Source organism: Canis lupus, chromosome 27, assembly GCF_011100685.1.
Source record: "Canis lupus familiaris isolate Mischka breed German Shepherd chromosome 27, alternate assembly UU_Cfam_GSD_1.0, whole genome shotgun sequence".
NCBI classification, from domain to species: Eukaryota; Metazoa; Chordata; class Mammalia; order Carnivora; family Canidae; genus Canis; species Canis lupus.
In genome coordinates, this window is record NC_049248.1 from 1632718 (window position 1) to 1649276 (window position 16559).

Genomic DNA, 16559 nt, shown 5'->3' on the forward strand with positions numbered 1-16559 from the left:
TGTCATCAGACAAGGTGTTTCACTGAGGAAGGCTTTCTTTTAGAGTCAAGAAAACAATAATAAACATAAACAATCATCCAGCAAGGCAGAAAAAATTTAAAAAGCCAAATGTGAACCATTCTGAAGCCTGGGACCAATACTATAGCTCCTTTCTGAATTTCTAAGTGACAGTGAACTTTCCCATGTCAGAGCAGCTAAAAATGGAAGAATAGAAGAAAATCACAGCACTTGCTTCCCTTAGAGACTTTCGGTGATCTGCCTCAATTTATTTGGCCTGGTGTTAAGGCTGTCCTATCATCAGGGTACAAATTCAGCCCTCTAAGCAGCCTGTGATTTAATTCCACAAATTTCAATAATACAGTCCAAGAGTTGTAGATAAGAGAGTCAGTTATCATTTAGCATGTGTCTCCCATATGCCATATATTGTTGGTGGGCTTTTTATATAATTAGGCTATAGGCTCAACCCCTCCCCACCCCATGCCACAATTTGTTACTCTAAGTGATCTCTAAGTGTGGTCCCCGGACCAGCAGCATCAGCATCACCTGAAGCTTGATGAGATACAGTCTCCAAGGTCCCAACCCAGACCAACTGAATCAGAAACTCTGGAGGTGGGGCCTCACAATCTGTTTTTCACAGATGAAATGATTCTGTGGCATAGGAAAGAGAACCGCTGGCCTGAGAATCTGTGCTACTTTTCAAGCTTTTGTCTGGCCTCTAGTCAGTCATTGATGAAACTACAGACTTACTGTTGGAAGGGTCTTTCAATGGCTTCTAGGCCCATTTCTGCTCAATGAAGTCTTTCATGATCACTCCTCAAGGAGGGCTGTTCAGCCCTGTTGTCCTGGGCAGTTTACCGTTTTTCAAGATGAACTCTCATTTGTTCACACATTGAATTGTTATAACTCCTACCCTATATTATTCTCAAATTGTGTCCATTTAACTCCTCCCCAAGAACTAGTTCTGCTTCCTGAAGTCCCTTCAAATTAGACTGATTTTTCTTTGTGACAGCCCTGTCATGTAATTGAAATCAGCTATTACACTGTCCCTAAATATTCTTCTCTCTAGGCAAAATCTCCATAGACCCTTATGTAACAGGGTTTCCAGATGGCTCTTCTAGTTGCCCTCATTGAATGCGACCAAGATGAGATGAGGAATCTCCTTAGCTCCTGAAACCATGGACAGCCCAAGCTCAAGATGTGGTTTGACCTGTACAGAGGACAGGAGACTGTTGTCTCCCCCACCTGGATACCACAGCCCACCATGAAGGCGACCCAGGTCTGCTTTGGTTAAAATGTCATCACCAATTGTGGAGGCAACTAAAGCCCCTGGTTTTTTCCATAAACACAACAATTAAGTTAGGAAAAGGATTATTTTTTGAGCTTGCGTGCAGAACCTTACATTTCTAATAATAAATTTATCTCATTAGTTGTGGTCCAGAACTTTTATTCACAGATTATTGAATTTATTTTTGTACAGTATAGAAAATGTAAAATTATGCATATTTATTTGCCTTTTAATCTTTGTTATTATGCTGTCCATATGTTTTATATCCTACTATTAATGTACAATGAGCATTTTGACTTGTAAGCTTTAAAAACATAATTTTTATTAGCTCGTCACATGAATTATAACACAATTTATTTAAACATTCTACTTTGATGTTAGTTTATTTCCATTTTTTTGCTATTATACATAATGTTGCAATGAAAACTGTACATAAATATAAATCACCACCTAATTATTTTCTTAGCCTAGATTCCTAAAAGGAAAGTTATTAGTGAAAGGGTAGAAACATTTCAAAGACCTAGAGTATTTGTATAAATTATTTCCAGGAAGGTTATAATTTTTTTTATTTCTATGTGAGAGTCCACTTCACCAAAACTTTGGCTAATATGCTAGGTTTTATTTTTTTTTATTTTATTTTTTTATTTTTATTTTTTTTAACTTTTATTTATTTATGATAGTCATACAGAGAGAGAGAGAGGCAGAGACAGAGGCAGAGGGAGAAGCAGGCTCCATGCACCGGGAGCCCGACGTGGGATTCGATCCCGGGTCTCCAGGATCGCGCCCTGGGCCAAAGGCAGGCGCTAAACCGCTGCGCCACCCAGGGATCCCATATGCTAGGTTTTAAAATAAATCTTTGTCAATTCAATAAGTAAAAAATGGCATCTTGTTTTAATTTGTATTTTTGTTTTTACTAGTCAGGTTGATTTTACTAGTCAAGTTGCGAATGAATCTGTTTATGTCCTTTGCCCAATTTTCAATAGGGGTGTGAGTGTTTTTCTTACTGATTTCTCAGATCTCCTTATCCAACAGAAATATTAATCCAATCATTTTAAGAAATATTTTCCAAGTTCTGTTTGCGTTCTAAAAGTCTCTAATATTTCTCTGTGTAAAAGTTTTATATTTTTATGCACCAAATCTCTTAATCTTTCCCATTACCTTTATGTTTAAAAAGCCCTTTCTAATTATGAGAGCAGTTAAATATTCATTTTCCCCTAATCTTTATGGTGTATTATTTTTTATGCTTATTTAATTTGTTTTGGCTGAATATATAAGGTAGATAAGTAAAGTTATTTTTCTCCCAAATACTTAATTACTGAGCACATTCACTCATCTACTTCCTTTAGATGGATTTTATTGCTTCCTTTATTATATAGTAGATTCTTAAGAGCTATATTTGCACCTAAATAAGACATAGCCTTATTTCAATTTTTTTGAGAAACATTTTAAGGTTCTTTTTACCATACATGAATTGGAGGTAATTTTAAGCTACTTTTGTAAGGGAAAACAGATTTTGTTTTCTAATATACAGTATGAGCTACATTACAGATACAACAGATGCATTTTCTCCTTTGCCTCTGAACTGATGCAATACTTTAGGGCTCTAGTTTTCCACTTTGAAAATGTTGCCATTACACGAAGGTTTTGGGCACATTTGTTTTCAAGAATTTTATTCTATATATCAGCAAATATAACCAGAGTTTACTTCCTAGCTGTTTTGTTTCACTGCTCTACCTGTGGATTCCTTTACCTATACTATTCTATTTAATGCTGGTAATACATTTTCTTATATAGGAAAGAATCCTTTCCTCACTAGTGTTCTCTATATGTTTTTCTTGGTAAATTCTACCTGTTTATTGCTCCAGATAAATTCTAGAACTATCTTTTGTCAAGTGTTCTTCTCACTACCTCCACCCTCCAGAACTATCCTGGGTTGTTGAATAAAATTAGTTATGAATTAATTTGAAAATATCTGAGTGAACATCTCCATAATGTTCCCTCTTTCCATGTTTCCATTTATTCAAACTACGTTCTATATCTTTCAGTTAAATTTGTCATATAGTCTCATGTATTTAATTTTGGATACTTTAAAAAGCTACTAATTTTTCAAGTATTTATATCATATCCAGCCACCTCCATGTGATTTTTATTAATCTTAATCATTTTTAGTTAGATTTTCTAGCCTATAATCATATTGGTTGCAAATACTGACAATTTTTATCTCTTCCTTTCTACTTTCTGCTTTGTTACATCCCCTAGACCTTTACAATGTTAGTTAGCAATGATTCTAGTGCACATCGTTCTTGTTCCTGATTTAAAACAAATGCCTCCAGAGTTTCATCATTAAATGTTTGCTGTTGGTTTTAGATACTTTTTAAAAAACCATGTTATGTATCATTCTCTTTCTAGTATATACTGAGTTTATTTAAAGTGGATATTGGGGGACACCTGGGTGGCTCAGTGGTTTAGCACCTGCCTTTGGCCCAGGGCGTGATCCTGGAGTCCCGGGATTGAGTCCCACATTGGGCTCCCGGTGCATGGAGCCTGCTTCTCCCTCTGCCTGTGTCTCTGCCTCTCTCTCTCTCTCTCTCTCTCTGTGTGTCTCTCATGAGTGAATAAATAAAACTTAAAAAAAAATAAAATGGATATTGGATATTATTGTATTATGCATTATTTTTTAATTGATTCACTAATGTGATACATTAAAGTAATAAGTTACCTAACATCAAATAGTTATTGAGTTCATTGTATATATCCTACCTAATTATGAATTCACTGGATTCAATTTATTTTTCATCTGTGTACATATGTAAGATTGCTATAATCTTCTTTGTGATAATTTTGTCAAGATAATGCTATTTTTACTAAATACATTTTTTTAAGGAGATGGAAATTTATCGAATACACAGTGAGCAGAACAGCAGAGGAGAGGCTATCTGCCTATAAATTCTTAATTTTAATCATTTTCTGTGTTTTGGACAAATGATCTAAAGTTGAGACTAATTTGTCCATAAAGTTGCAATTGAGATTTTTAGATTTATTAGCATACAACTATGAATAGCATCCATTCTCTTAACCTTAGAATCTCCTTTGTATATATTATGCTTCCTTATTATTTTTATTTTTTTATTTCTAAACTTTCCAGAGGTCACATAATTTTTTATTTCAGAGCAATAGCTCCTTGATATATTTATCAAATCTATTCTTAGACTGTTTTCTAAATCATTAATTAATTTTATTTTTATCCTTTCTGTATCATTTATCTTTCATGAGTCTGTACAACAACATGGTTGGGTTTTATTTTCTAATCTAAATTTGAAAGTTTAAGAACATTTAACTCACATATTTTACTACAGTTGATATGTTTGACCTTACTTTTGCCATTTTATTTTGTGCTTCTGGATATTTTTGTGTATATTTATTTTCTCAGTTTTTGTTTTATGGGCTATATTTTAACCTCCTGGTGTTCTTAAAAGTTAAAAAAGAAACCCTGATTTTTAACCTTTACACTTATTATATGCATATGCAACAAAACTTCTATAATTCAAGAAGTCCAAAACAAAACTATGTTATAGCTCCCCTAATTAAGACAAGCATATATGATATATTTTAAATACATGTAATACTTGATTTCTTTGAGCATTCACTATTTCCTTGTCATTATTAATTTAATCTTGTATTATATGCTCAATTTGTATACAATTATTCCTCAAAATGTAGTATTCTTAAAATTAATTCTAATTTCTATTTTGTAACCACAGTTAACAAAATTAACAGGATCAATAAAAGCTAAATTTATTAGGTACTTGCTATATGTCAGGAACTGCATCAAGTACTTTAGCCACATTTTTTACTTAATCTTTATAGAAATCTCACTTTTTCAGTGAGATTCACAGAGGTTAAATAACTCTTGCATAGTCCCACAATTAGTAAGTGGCAGAGCTAGGATTCATTTGCTGGTCTCTCTGATCCCAGAGCCTGTGCTCTTGATTATTATGCCCTAGCTCTATTTAATTGGTTTCAAGTTCACCATTGGTCCATTTTATGCTATCCTCGAGTCCTTGATTTTGATTCATTTCAGTTGCCTGAATATTAAGGATTAATTGATTTATTATCTCAGGAGGAAGATATGAATGGTTTATTTTCTGAGGCCTTGCATAATCTTAATATGTTTCATAATATTTTTCTATCTGAATTATACCTTATCTAACAGTCCAGTTCTTTGGGGACTGTCAGTAGGTAGATGTGTGGAATGCAGGCCAGGAATGTGCCTCGCAAGCCATCCAGCCGCACTGGTAAGAATACCACTTGTTCTTTGATGTATGCTCTTGACTACTCCATAATTTATAATGTGATTGGCAATTTTAAACTTGTTGGTATGTTTATAGGTATTTTATTTGGAAATTCTTAGGAAGTTTGTCAAGCATGTTTGGTCTCCTGCTGTGTTAAGTAAGAAGCCAGCATGGATCTTGTAAATATTTTTTTTCTACTTGTGGCATTAGTCATTTCTCCTAACTCTGTATCTTCAACAAATGTGAGGTTTCCTTTTTCCAGTTTCAATGGTAGACATGTTGACAAGGCCTCGGCACCATTGCATTAAACTAGAGGCTTCTCTCCAGATTGACATCAATCTGTTAACCCACATTCTTTGATTAGAGTTGGCCAATCAATCACAAACCTATTTTCCACATTTTTCCATACAGATATCATGACAGATGTTCCAAATGCCTTATTGAAATTAACACTATCTTAGGTATTGATTTGATCTAAGGCCTAGTAATCCCACAGCTAAAGAAAATCTAGTTAATTTGGCGTGTTCCTAAAATTAATGATTTTATTCTAAAGTACACATACACTTCCTTTTAGGGAATTTATTCTAAGAGTGTGTCAGGGAGTAACATCAAGTTTACTATTCTAGAACCATTAGACTTTAGGAAATCAAAATGTTTGTTTTCTCTGGCCCCTCTACGCACATTCCATAATTTCACTAAGATCACTGTCAAAAACTCTAAGAAAACATCAGGAGGTTCTTCCGCTATTTAGGATAAAATTGGTCAAGACAGACTTTAACCCTTTAATTCAGGTAGATAATGTAAATGCATGTGTTTAATTCCTCTGTAATTGCATTTGTTGTGGTGCTTTGAGCCTATAGGCCATTCTCATATCCTATTCTCCTTCTCCCTGCAGGATGCAAGACATTGGTCTCAGCATCCTCCACAAGCCTCTGCTTGTTCTGCTCTTCATAAATATCTTCCCTTTCAGAGACTCTCATGGAATCTTAAGACCATTCTCTTTTCTGCACTTTCTGCAACATCTTTCCTGGTATCTATGGGGTGTATTCTGTTTATGAGTAGGAACCCTAGGGTGACTAGCTGCTCTCTTCCATGATGCTCTTACTGCAACCAGCTCTTCCTCTTTGCTCAGAACTGAGTCCAGCATGGTGGTCCCCATTGCCACTCCCCTTTCATTTTAAGAGCTGGAACTCCCAGTAACCCATGGCAAGAGTGTTCAATGATCCATTTCAAGTTGAATGAGACTTTTGGCAGAAAATAAGACTATTTTGCTTCTGTACCTATTTTATGAATTGTCTTAAGAAATCATTATTCATATTTTTGTTTATACAAGCAGTCCATGGTACATTTCCGCAAAATGACTTAATTCCTTCCCTCTTTTGATCCTTGCTAAGTCTGCAGTAGGCTGTCACACCCAGGTATGGGCTTATTTTAATAATGTGGACCTCGCTGACCCCCAGAATCTCTCCCAACCTTTTCCAAAGGAGCTGCAGGTGTGCTCCTATAGCAAGGTGTGTTCCTTGATTGTCACCACACAGTCTTGAGTCACAGACTAACTCTCAGAGATGCCTGCAAAAGTTGTATTTTCCCCTTTGCATTAATCTTTCTGATCTATTTTCTTTATTCTTATATACATTCATGTAGAGACCTTCAGAATCACAATGATCACAGAAGAAAATGAGCTACAAGGAGAGGTATCCACCTTCACTCTGATCTCCCCTCTCATTGAGGTCTGAGGACTCATGCCAGAGGCAGGAACCCTGGGGCTGAGGCAACTGACTGATGGGTTAGGGCTGCCTTGGGAGGAGGCCCAGGACTCATCCACACCAAGATGAGGAAGATGAGGACTCTCAGGCTGATAGAACACTTCCAGGTTATCTTCCTTGGCCTCCCCCATACACATTATATCTATTCCTTCACAGAGGGAAGGAAAGAGGGAAGAAAGAAAATTCTGGAAAACAGGAAGATGGGGAGAGTGGAGAGAAGACCCTAATGTGGGGCCTATAGTGGGCACTCTGAAGTACCCCTCTATTGAGCATCCTAGCAGCCTGAGAAAGACTTCACTGAGAAGGGATGAGGAGGAGCCACACAATACACATTCCCTCTGACAGCCCTAATTGGCTTTATTAGCACAGGTTGCTAAGTTATTGGGAATGGATGATGGCAGTAGTCGAGCCAGGTCAAAATAATGTGGGATTTATAAAAACATAAGAATGACATAGGGTAGGGGAGGGATAATTCTATCTGGAGTTTTTCAAGATCTTCCCAGTGTATTATCAGATCAGCTAAGGTGGATTTCTAGAGCTGGAAATCCTGCAAGGCAGAGTGTCTCCTGATCCTCACAGGGAACTCCTGAGGGTAGGCAAAGCTATGAGCTCTCCAGGGAGAGGGTGTGACAAGGGGCAAGAAAAGTCAGGGGTGGCTCTGAGGGTGAGGGTCATGGCCCTCTGAGAGCTGAAATTCGAATATATGGGAATTCAAGAGTTCACTCCAGATAGAAAGAGACAGTTCATCTTAGATGCCTGACACCTACTCACCCCTGGGCCATTATCACATATGACTAACAGCATGTTACAGCCACTGGGAGGGTTTTGATGAAGATAATTTTTATGTGGAGATTTCCTTAGAGTGAGAAACCATCTCTTATCATCTGGTTTGCACCTGGGCAGGAGAAAATCTCCCCCGAGTCTGCCTAGCAAAGTTGCCCTAGCCACTGGGCTCAGAGCCTGGGTCAGGTGATGCGTTCACCTCTGAGCCACATCATCTCTCATTCTCCTCACTCTTTCCTTTTCTGCCTCATCACACAGTCTGTAGTCACAGGAGATGGAGAAGGACCAGACCATAAGCCTGAAATAGCTTTCAGGGAAAAAATTTTTTAACCTGTCAAACTCTGCTTTCTCAGCGACAATACTCAGCACCTACTACATATTCCACATAAAAAATATTCTAAAACATGGTCTCTGCCTTTAAGTTTATAGTCCAGCTGGAAAGGATGGGTGCACACGTACATGTACAAGTACACCCACCCTTGTGCACACACATGCACATGCATGCAAATACACACACACACACACACACACACACACACACACACACCTATTAGGAGAGTATGGTAAGCCCTGAACTGTGCTGTATTTACTGAGATAAATTTAGTAAAATGTAAAGGAATGGCTGCAATAGCTTAGATGGCTCTGTGGAAGAGAGAGGATATTGATGGCCACAAAAGTAGGCAGGATTCAGAGGAGTAAAGGAATGGGAAGGGAATGCCAAGTGGCAAGTTTGAGGGAGCAAAGGCCAAAAGCCCCACTCTAAAAGAGAACCCTTCAATTTCTGATGTGCACAACAGATCTTAATCACCCAAGTCTGCATCATGGCATGTAGACAGGTGCATGCTTTGTGACTAGGCCCCTGTGTGACACTAAGATACTCCCCCAAGCCTGTGAGTGAAGGCAGGGGCACACTATATTTATCTATATACCCACAGAGCATAGCACAGTGTCTGGGCCAGATGGACGCACATGCACACACACACACACACACACACACACACACATACACACACACAGCCACCACTTTTAAGCACTACAATGTGCTAGGTACTAAATAAGACACCTTATAAATATGATAGCTAATATCTATGAATGGTCTGTGAGGGAGAGATTATTATTCTAATTTGCAAATGAAGAAATTGAAAATCAAGAGGATAACTTGGTCAAGATCATGATTAATCAGAGGCAGAGCTGGAAGTCACACCCAGTCTGACTTTAAAATCTGTGTTTTTTCCTGTGTCTTTTTCAGCTGCATAAATGAAAAAAAAATAATAGTGGCTTTATTTTTCTCTCAAGCCTCTGTCTAAAGAAAGATGGGCTGGGATGACAGATTCATGGTCATCGAGACTTGTTTAGCCATCACCAACCCTTTGCTTCCATTGTATAGTCTATTGTGGCTGCTAGAATTCCAGCCATTACAACTGCATTCCAGGAAACAGGAAAGAGGAAAGGAGGAAGAAAAAAGGCTCATCTCTCTCCTTTAAGGAGGTTTTATTAAATTAGAGCATACAGTATTTTAGTTTACATCTCTCATTGGCCAGAAATTGCCACCAAGTCTTATAGGAGAGTAGAAAATCCAGTCTTTTTAGTCTAAGTAGCAATGTGCCCAGGTGAAAATCAAAGTTCAGTTACTATGGAGGAAGGCTGGACTAGATGCTGGGGTAGACAACTAGAAATTTTTCTTATACCAAAACATCATTATTATTTTTTTTAAGTACCAGGGTCTCCAATGCCTTAGAAGCAAAGTTAATAATTACTTAATTGCCATTGGAGCTTTTTTGTTTTTTAATACCACTGTAGTCTTTCGGGCCTATCTCAATAGGGATAAAGCAAATAAGGCCATGAAATAATAATGATTCCTCCCTGCAACATTCCTATGAATGGTAGTCTTTGATTACAGGCTCCACATTAAAAAATATACAAAAAACTGTTCCAAGGCCAAAGAACAGGATCTGTAGTTTGGTATGCTGCCTCCAAGTGAAAGAAATGGGTGTCTGTAGTCACATGTGGCAAGCAGCAGCCTCACACATGAGCCAAGTTAACTGAGGATAGGCATATATGCTTCTTCATTTGTCCCAACTCCCCAGTGCACATTATATAAAAAGAAAAAAATCACCAAGTTTGAACTATTCCTGCACTCTGAGATACTGCACTGGACCTAAGATTGTACATTCTTCAGGAGCTCTTTGTGAGATCCAATCCCTCAAACAACCAATGTAGACAGAAGGGAATACCTGAAAAACTTTGGGGATCAACTAAATCCTCTTCCATTTCCAGAGGACACCAGACCAGGAGAGGAAAAATGACCTGCTTATGAGTGAAATGGATAGTCTCTTAACTCCCAGCCTCTTTGCACTCCAGCCCCACCAGGGCAGGGATGGCATTTTCTGGGACTCCTCAGCGCTGGCTGACTCCACAAAGCTGTCACCCAGGACCCTGGTCCCTGCTAGTGAAGTCAGGAACAAAAGGTGGGATGAGCATTTCCTGCAGCAGCTTCATGCCTATGCCTAAGGAGAGGCATCAAGGCTCCCATGGGTGGTGAAACACCTTGCTGGATGCTGAAGGGGAAAGGAGGAATTTGGGGAGGTGTTTTCTCTTTCTCCATATACCAGCCTTGGTTCTCAATGACTCTCCTAAGACTCCTCTGGGAGAATTTGTTAAAAACAGACTCCTGGACTTCCCACCCAGACATTCTGAACCCAGGAATCTAGGTGGGACCGAGGAAACTGCATTCTGAACACAGAGATGTGGATGCTGCTGTCCAAGTGCTGATTGGAGCACTCGTGACTGGGAGCCTCAGAGCTAGACATTTCAGCACCTGCACCACCCAGGGCCTGGCTCGTGGGAGCAGGTGCCAGGTGGGGGACCCCATGACCCAACTTCTTGCTGTATTCACCACACTCTGTGGTCAGGGTTTCCTCTGGTAGCTTCATGCTTCCCTTCCCCTCTCTTTAACTGTCTTTTCTTCTCTGGTGGTGATGGGGAGCCAGCTAATTGCCAGCCTTCACATCCTAACCCTTCACCAACTTGAAGCCTGCTACTAGGTCACCTGTCAGCCTGCTCTTCTCCCAGTTAAGTCACCCCCTGCCTCTCACCTCTCTGCTGCGGTCCCACTTCCCAGCCCATCAATCATTTCCACTCTCTCCTCTAAATGCTCTCCAACTCCCTCCAGTCCTCTTGAGCTGTCTTTGTTCCCAGTTCTTCCCTTGAACAGTTTGTGTCTTGTGAGATAAAAAAAAAAAGAAGAAGAAAGAAAGAAAGAAAGAAAGAAAGAAAGAAAGAAAGAAAGAAAGAAAGAAAAATCCCTGTTCCAAAAGAACTCGAAGGCTATTTTGACAGGATTAATTTAAGAAACCTCCCTGTTGCATCCCAGCACTCCGGAAAGAGGCAGGTTGCATAAGAAAGTCTAAGGAAGGGACTATAAGGAAGACGCCATCATTTTTATGGCAACACACCCCAAAAGTTTTCTGTGTGCTTACTAAAGAGACAAGGTGAGTCTACAGGGTTGACAGCCTACTTGATGGCAGGCCCGAACATTGGGAAGGACTGCTTAGCTTCACCATTGATCTTGGTGATGGAACTGGGTGGGCCAGGACTCAGCAGTGGAGAAGGGTGGAAAACAGAATGCAAAGTGGGATCCAGAGTCAAGGGAAGGGCTGGGTCATCGGTAGCCTTGGTGCCAATGATGGCCATTCATCATAAGCATAAATTCACTTTGGAGAAGATTTTTAAGGGATGCAGAGCCTTCTCGAGGTTATGATATGAAAGATCAGCTAGCCTGGGAGGAAGGAGGAAGAAGGGAAGCAAGATAGAGAGTAAGATGCAAAGAGGGACAGAGTTTAGCAATCGAGGCAGCAGGAAGACAGCAGGAAGAGGAAGACAGTGAGGACAAGAGGTGTGGCAGAAAGGCAGGGAAATTGAGAAAGAATCTCTCTCTGCAGCCTCCAGAGGCCTAGAACAATTACCCCCACCACCCAGCAAGGAAAGTTAGAGAGTGGGCATCGGATTCTAAATATTTCCTGAGAGGTGATCTCACAGAAGAGCCAAGCAGGTGAGCATACTGCTCTCCCACCCACAGACTACCTACCGCTTTGTGGTTAACCTGGATAGCTCAGTGTCTAGAAAGCGGAGGCACTTAGTAGCTCATAACTTAGCACTTTTCTCTTTTCAAATCCTTCCTTATATGCTATTTTGGTCTTCCCAGTGAAATTGGCACTTATTAGTTGTAAATTCCTAAGACTATGAGCGCTGAATTTGGAGACCACAGTTAATTCCAGGTCCTACTACTTATTAGGTGTGCCTCCAAGGAAGTCTGTACATCCTAGGTTCAATTTCTCGGCCAATAAATGGGAAGGGTTGTAATTAGATTCAAACGAGATGATGTAATTATATGCCAAGAAACATTAGTGGAATATGAATGCCTCTTTCTCTTTCTGCACTGGGTATACTGAGGATGAAAGAGAAAGAGAGAGAGAGAGAGAGAGGTACTATTTCCCCTAAGCCAGCATCAACAATGAGCAGATGGGTAGGGCAGAGCAGATCCCTTTTGGAGAATGGCAGCTCATTCTTTCTCCATCCTATGATGGAGCCAAGGATGCTCCATGGGGAGCCTCTCTGGGGCTCCTCCACTGCCGAGGAGGTAAGGAGTTCCTTGCAGCCACTCCTCATATGGCGTGAATATGCTGGCTACGGACATCACAGGTGTGACTATGATAAATTACTGAGAGCTAACGTGTTAGGTTTTGTTGTTTCCCTTTTTTCAGGAGGAGAAAGACCGGCACACTGAGGTGTTTCTTCTCCCTTTGGTTCAATCCCAAACTATGGCCCAATAGGTAATTTTGTTTGTTAGCCTCTTTGTTCACCAATTAGTAATTTCAAACAGCTGGAGAGAGGATTACTCACCTTGAGAGGAGGGAAGTGTGTGCTCAAGGGAGATGTCACTTAGGGAGAAAAGAAGAACTTTCCAAATACAGATGAACCAACTAAACATGCCCAAAATTAGACACATTTTCAAGAGGGCCAAGAAAAGAAAATGAGTTTTATTTGCCTCCCGTATGGCCAACGTGCCGCCCCCTGGTTTCTGGGTAGTTCCACTCTCTAGTATCTACTTTCATCAAGAAACAGAAATACCAGCTGCTGCAAAGCAAGGTAATTCTCTTGTAATTTTAGATCTTCTTGAAACCAGGGAGTATAGCTGGGGAACAGCAGGTTTTTCTGGATGGAACAGAAAATCTAATCTTGAATAAGAAGAAAGCTCCAGTTTGAGTCTTGTCTAACTTTGGTTCTAGTCAGTGAGTGAGAGCCCAGAGATCACTGTGTCTATTTCAAAAATGACTTAAGAACACCCAGGCAAAACAGCCTTATGTCTTTAAGACCCCATGAAGAGGATGGAAGGATGGGAAGAATCTGAATTTTTGAGAAGTGGAGGGAAAGGATGAAGCAGTGCTCTGGAGTGGGTAAGGCATGGACTCTGTGTTTGGAACCAGGGCGTAACACATTGGAGCTGTGTGACCCTGGGCAAACAATGCAATCTCTACGTGCCCCAGTGGCCTCATCTGGTATAGGAACTCTGATAAAGGTAAATGAAGCAACGCACCAGAATGCTTCATATATTTTGGGTCAGGCACTGAGATGACCAAGTCCAGCCCCTGCCTCAAAGCAGGTAAGAATTTATTATTCCCATTTACAGGTCGAGGTCAGACTGTCATTACTGGTGTAGAAGAGATATGAACATCCTCTTTGTGGGCTACAATGGAAGAATGCTGCTCTGCCCCTCACCACACTACCTCTAAGTACAAATGCTGGACGGTCCTGCACTTCTCCAGCACCTACTACAAAAGGTACCCCTGGGGCAGTGGTAGTTCTTAGCTCCATTTGTTTCTGGGTGATGAGAAGATCATACTTCTTATAGCTCTGAGATGCATGATAAATTAGAAGTCAAGGCTACTCACTTGACACAGTTTATGAACTTTTAAAATATTCACAGTCATCCCTGTGCCCCTGGGCTCAACTTCTGGGGCCTGGGCTAGCCTACTGGTGTGGGCTTGACCAGGACCTTCTTCACTTCAAATAGGAAGCAAAGCAAAGACTACACTACCGCACAGGGTAATTGGTGCATTTGCCTAATGATTGGCGGGCAGCTTAGGTTCAATTCAATTTGATTCAATTTAACTAAATGAATTCAATTTAGTGCATTTATTGAGTGTCCAACTAAATGCAAAGGATCGCCCTGGTTCCTGAGGGGTGGGGGCAGGGAGGAGTGGGTTGGAGCATGATATAAGCAGCAGGATCTTGCCCTCAAGAAGCTCAAGGGGTGGAGTTGGACAGACACTGAGACACGCAAGTGAGCATTACCGATGTGTTGGGCTGGTAATTCTTTGTGGTGGGGCCTGTCTTGTGTATTATAGAATGGGCAGCGGTGTCCTGATCTGTACCAGGGATGCCAGTAGGACCTATCTCTAGCTTTGACAACCAAAATTGTCTCTGGACATTGCTAAATGTCCCTTTGGGGGCAAACTGCCCCCTGTTGTGAACATTGCTGTACTGCGTTCTATAAAAGAGGCATGAACTCTGTTATGTGGACAAAGAAACAAGTGACCACTGTAACCAGGACTGGCTTCATCAACAGAGTGATATTTGAGCTGGGCCAAGTACCGCTTCTATCTTCACAAGGGAAAAATAAAGCAGGAAATTCTAGTACTCTGTATGAAGGGACTTGTCATAACCTCCAGACTACAGAGAGTGTCTCAAAATATTTAACAATTAGTGTGGCACCCACTGCTCAGAAGTCCTAGGAATAGGGCAGGAGCAGAGTCCTGCATCAGCATTAGTTGTGAGCTGCTGAAATGTGAGATGGTGAGAAGGTCCTAGAAGGGGCACAGGGAGTTGCAGGGCTCAGAGCAGCTGAAGTTTTTCAATACTGTAACAACTGATGGGGGAAGGTGATCAGTGGATCAGTGGAACGCCAGCCTGCTTTTCCCCCTCTGGAAGAGAACAGATCTCAGAGCTTAATTCATTGGTCTTAAATGAAGGCTCAAAACTGGTTTGGCCTGACAGTGGTGAAAAACCCCTTTCTAATTCAAGAGTTTGTGCTGAGGGGACATCTAACAGAGAGTACATACTATAAATATTGTTGGGGAGGGGTAAGGGAAAACAAAGCTGGTTTTGCCACTGTAGGTTTAATATCCACTTTACAAAATGTTATGGTTCCTTGCCAGTCCTCCCAAGGTGCCTCCCCCTAAAACCCTGAGCATTTGGCTTCATTTCTTTAGGGTTGTTTAGCTTGTCTACTGTGCAAACCTGGGTTATGTACAGTTGCTCACCAAAACAGTAGCTAAGGCTGGAGCAAACCCGCTGGCTCTGAAATGAATATTTAGGTTGAACCTGAAAGGGAGAGAGTAGGCCAAGGAAATGAGAATGAGCCAGAAATCAAGACTAGTCCAGCTCTTAAGCATTCTCTTGCCACGCTCAGAAAATTTAAATTTTAACCCACTCTGTGGGCAGGAGTACCTTGGCTCTTTCTGGCAGGCAGTTCCCATTTCTGGTCTTTTCCACATGACAGGCCACTGTACCAGTAGAGGGCCATCCCTGTGGCCCAACCGGAACATCTGCAGCCAGAAAGACATTTCCTCCCTCTGGGTCCCTAGTTCTCAAAGATGGGATTCAGTTGCACTGCTGAGTACCTTCTCAGTGCCTTTCAAAAACAACTTCCCATCCTACCAGCATTTTGGTAATGACTGCACACCGTGGCAGTGTTCCTGGCTAGCTGCTTTGCTCGCTCTTCTAAAGAAAGATTTGGCTTACCGGAACTCCAAGAAGGTGGCTGAAGAATGACCCAGAGACACTGGAAGAAACACAAAGCCATTTGCTTGGCCTTGCGCTCTCCATTCCCTGCTTTGCACTGGCTTCTGCAACAGGCATGGGCAAGGGGAGCAGGGATCTGAGGGCAGTGCAGTCCCACGGGGGATGCCAGGGGAGGGGATGCCCGGAGGCCATTGTGCAGAGTCCATACGGAAGGTGGGGCATGCACAGGTTTCGGAGTTCCTGGAGGACAGATTCCAACCATTTTTTTCCTAGCAGACCCCTCCGCACCCCCCTGCATTTCCGAAGAACACCCCCAATTCCATCATTTTCACCTGCCTCCTGGGCCACCGCATGGACCACCTGATGATAGTCTATCTCCAGAACTCTCCCCTCTCATCCTGGGAGCACTGTTGCCAGATTAATCACTCGAAAACAAAACTAGCACTGTTTTGGATCACCTCTCCCTCCACGCTCAAAAAGACCCTGCTGCCTACGGTGCAATACTAAGATGCCTACTGCCATTCAGGAGGCAGAAGGTTTGGTTCCCCCACCATTCTGGCCTTGCTCCCCCAGCTGCTCTCCACACAGCTCTGCTTCAGCCAGGCGGATCTAATCATAATCCCCAAGACT

General features: G+C 41.2%; 1 protein-coding gene and 1 long non-coding RNA gene across 40 annotated transcripts in view; one reads left to right on the forward strand and one right to left on the reverse strand.

Moving 5' to 3' along the window:
- CACNA1C (calcium voltage-gated channel subunit alpha1 C) overlaps positions 1 to 16559 on the reverse strand; it is a 747770-nt gene that overhangs the window by 345118 nt on the left and 386093 nt on the right. The window lies entirely within an intron of this gene.
- The window catches only part of LOC102154534, a 28340-nt gene that overhangs the window by 3645 nt on the left and 8136 nt on the right, over positions 1 to 16559 (forward strand). The window contains exons 2-3 of the long non-coding RNA XR_005379695.1: positions 1067 to 1276; positions 13816 to 13966. This is a non-coding gene — a long non-coding RNA (uncharacterized LOC102154534). The remainder of the gene's footprint in view (positions 1 to 1066; positions 1277 to 13815; positions 13967 to 16559) is intronic.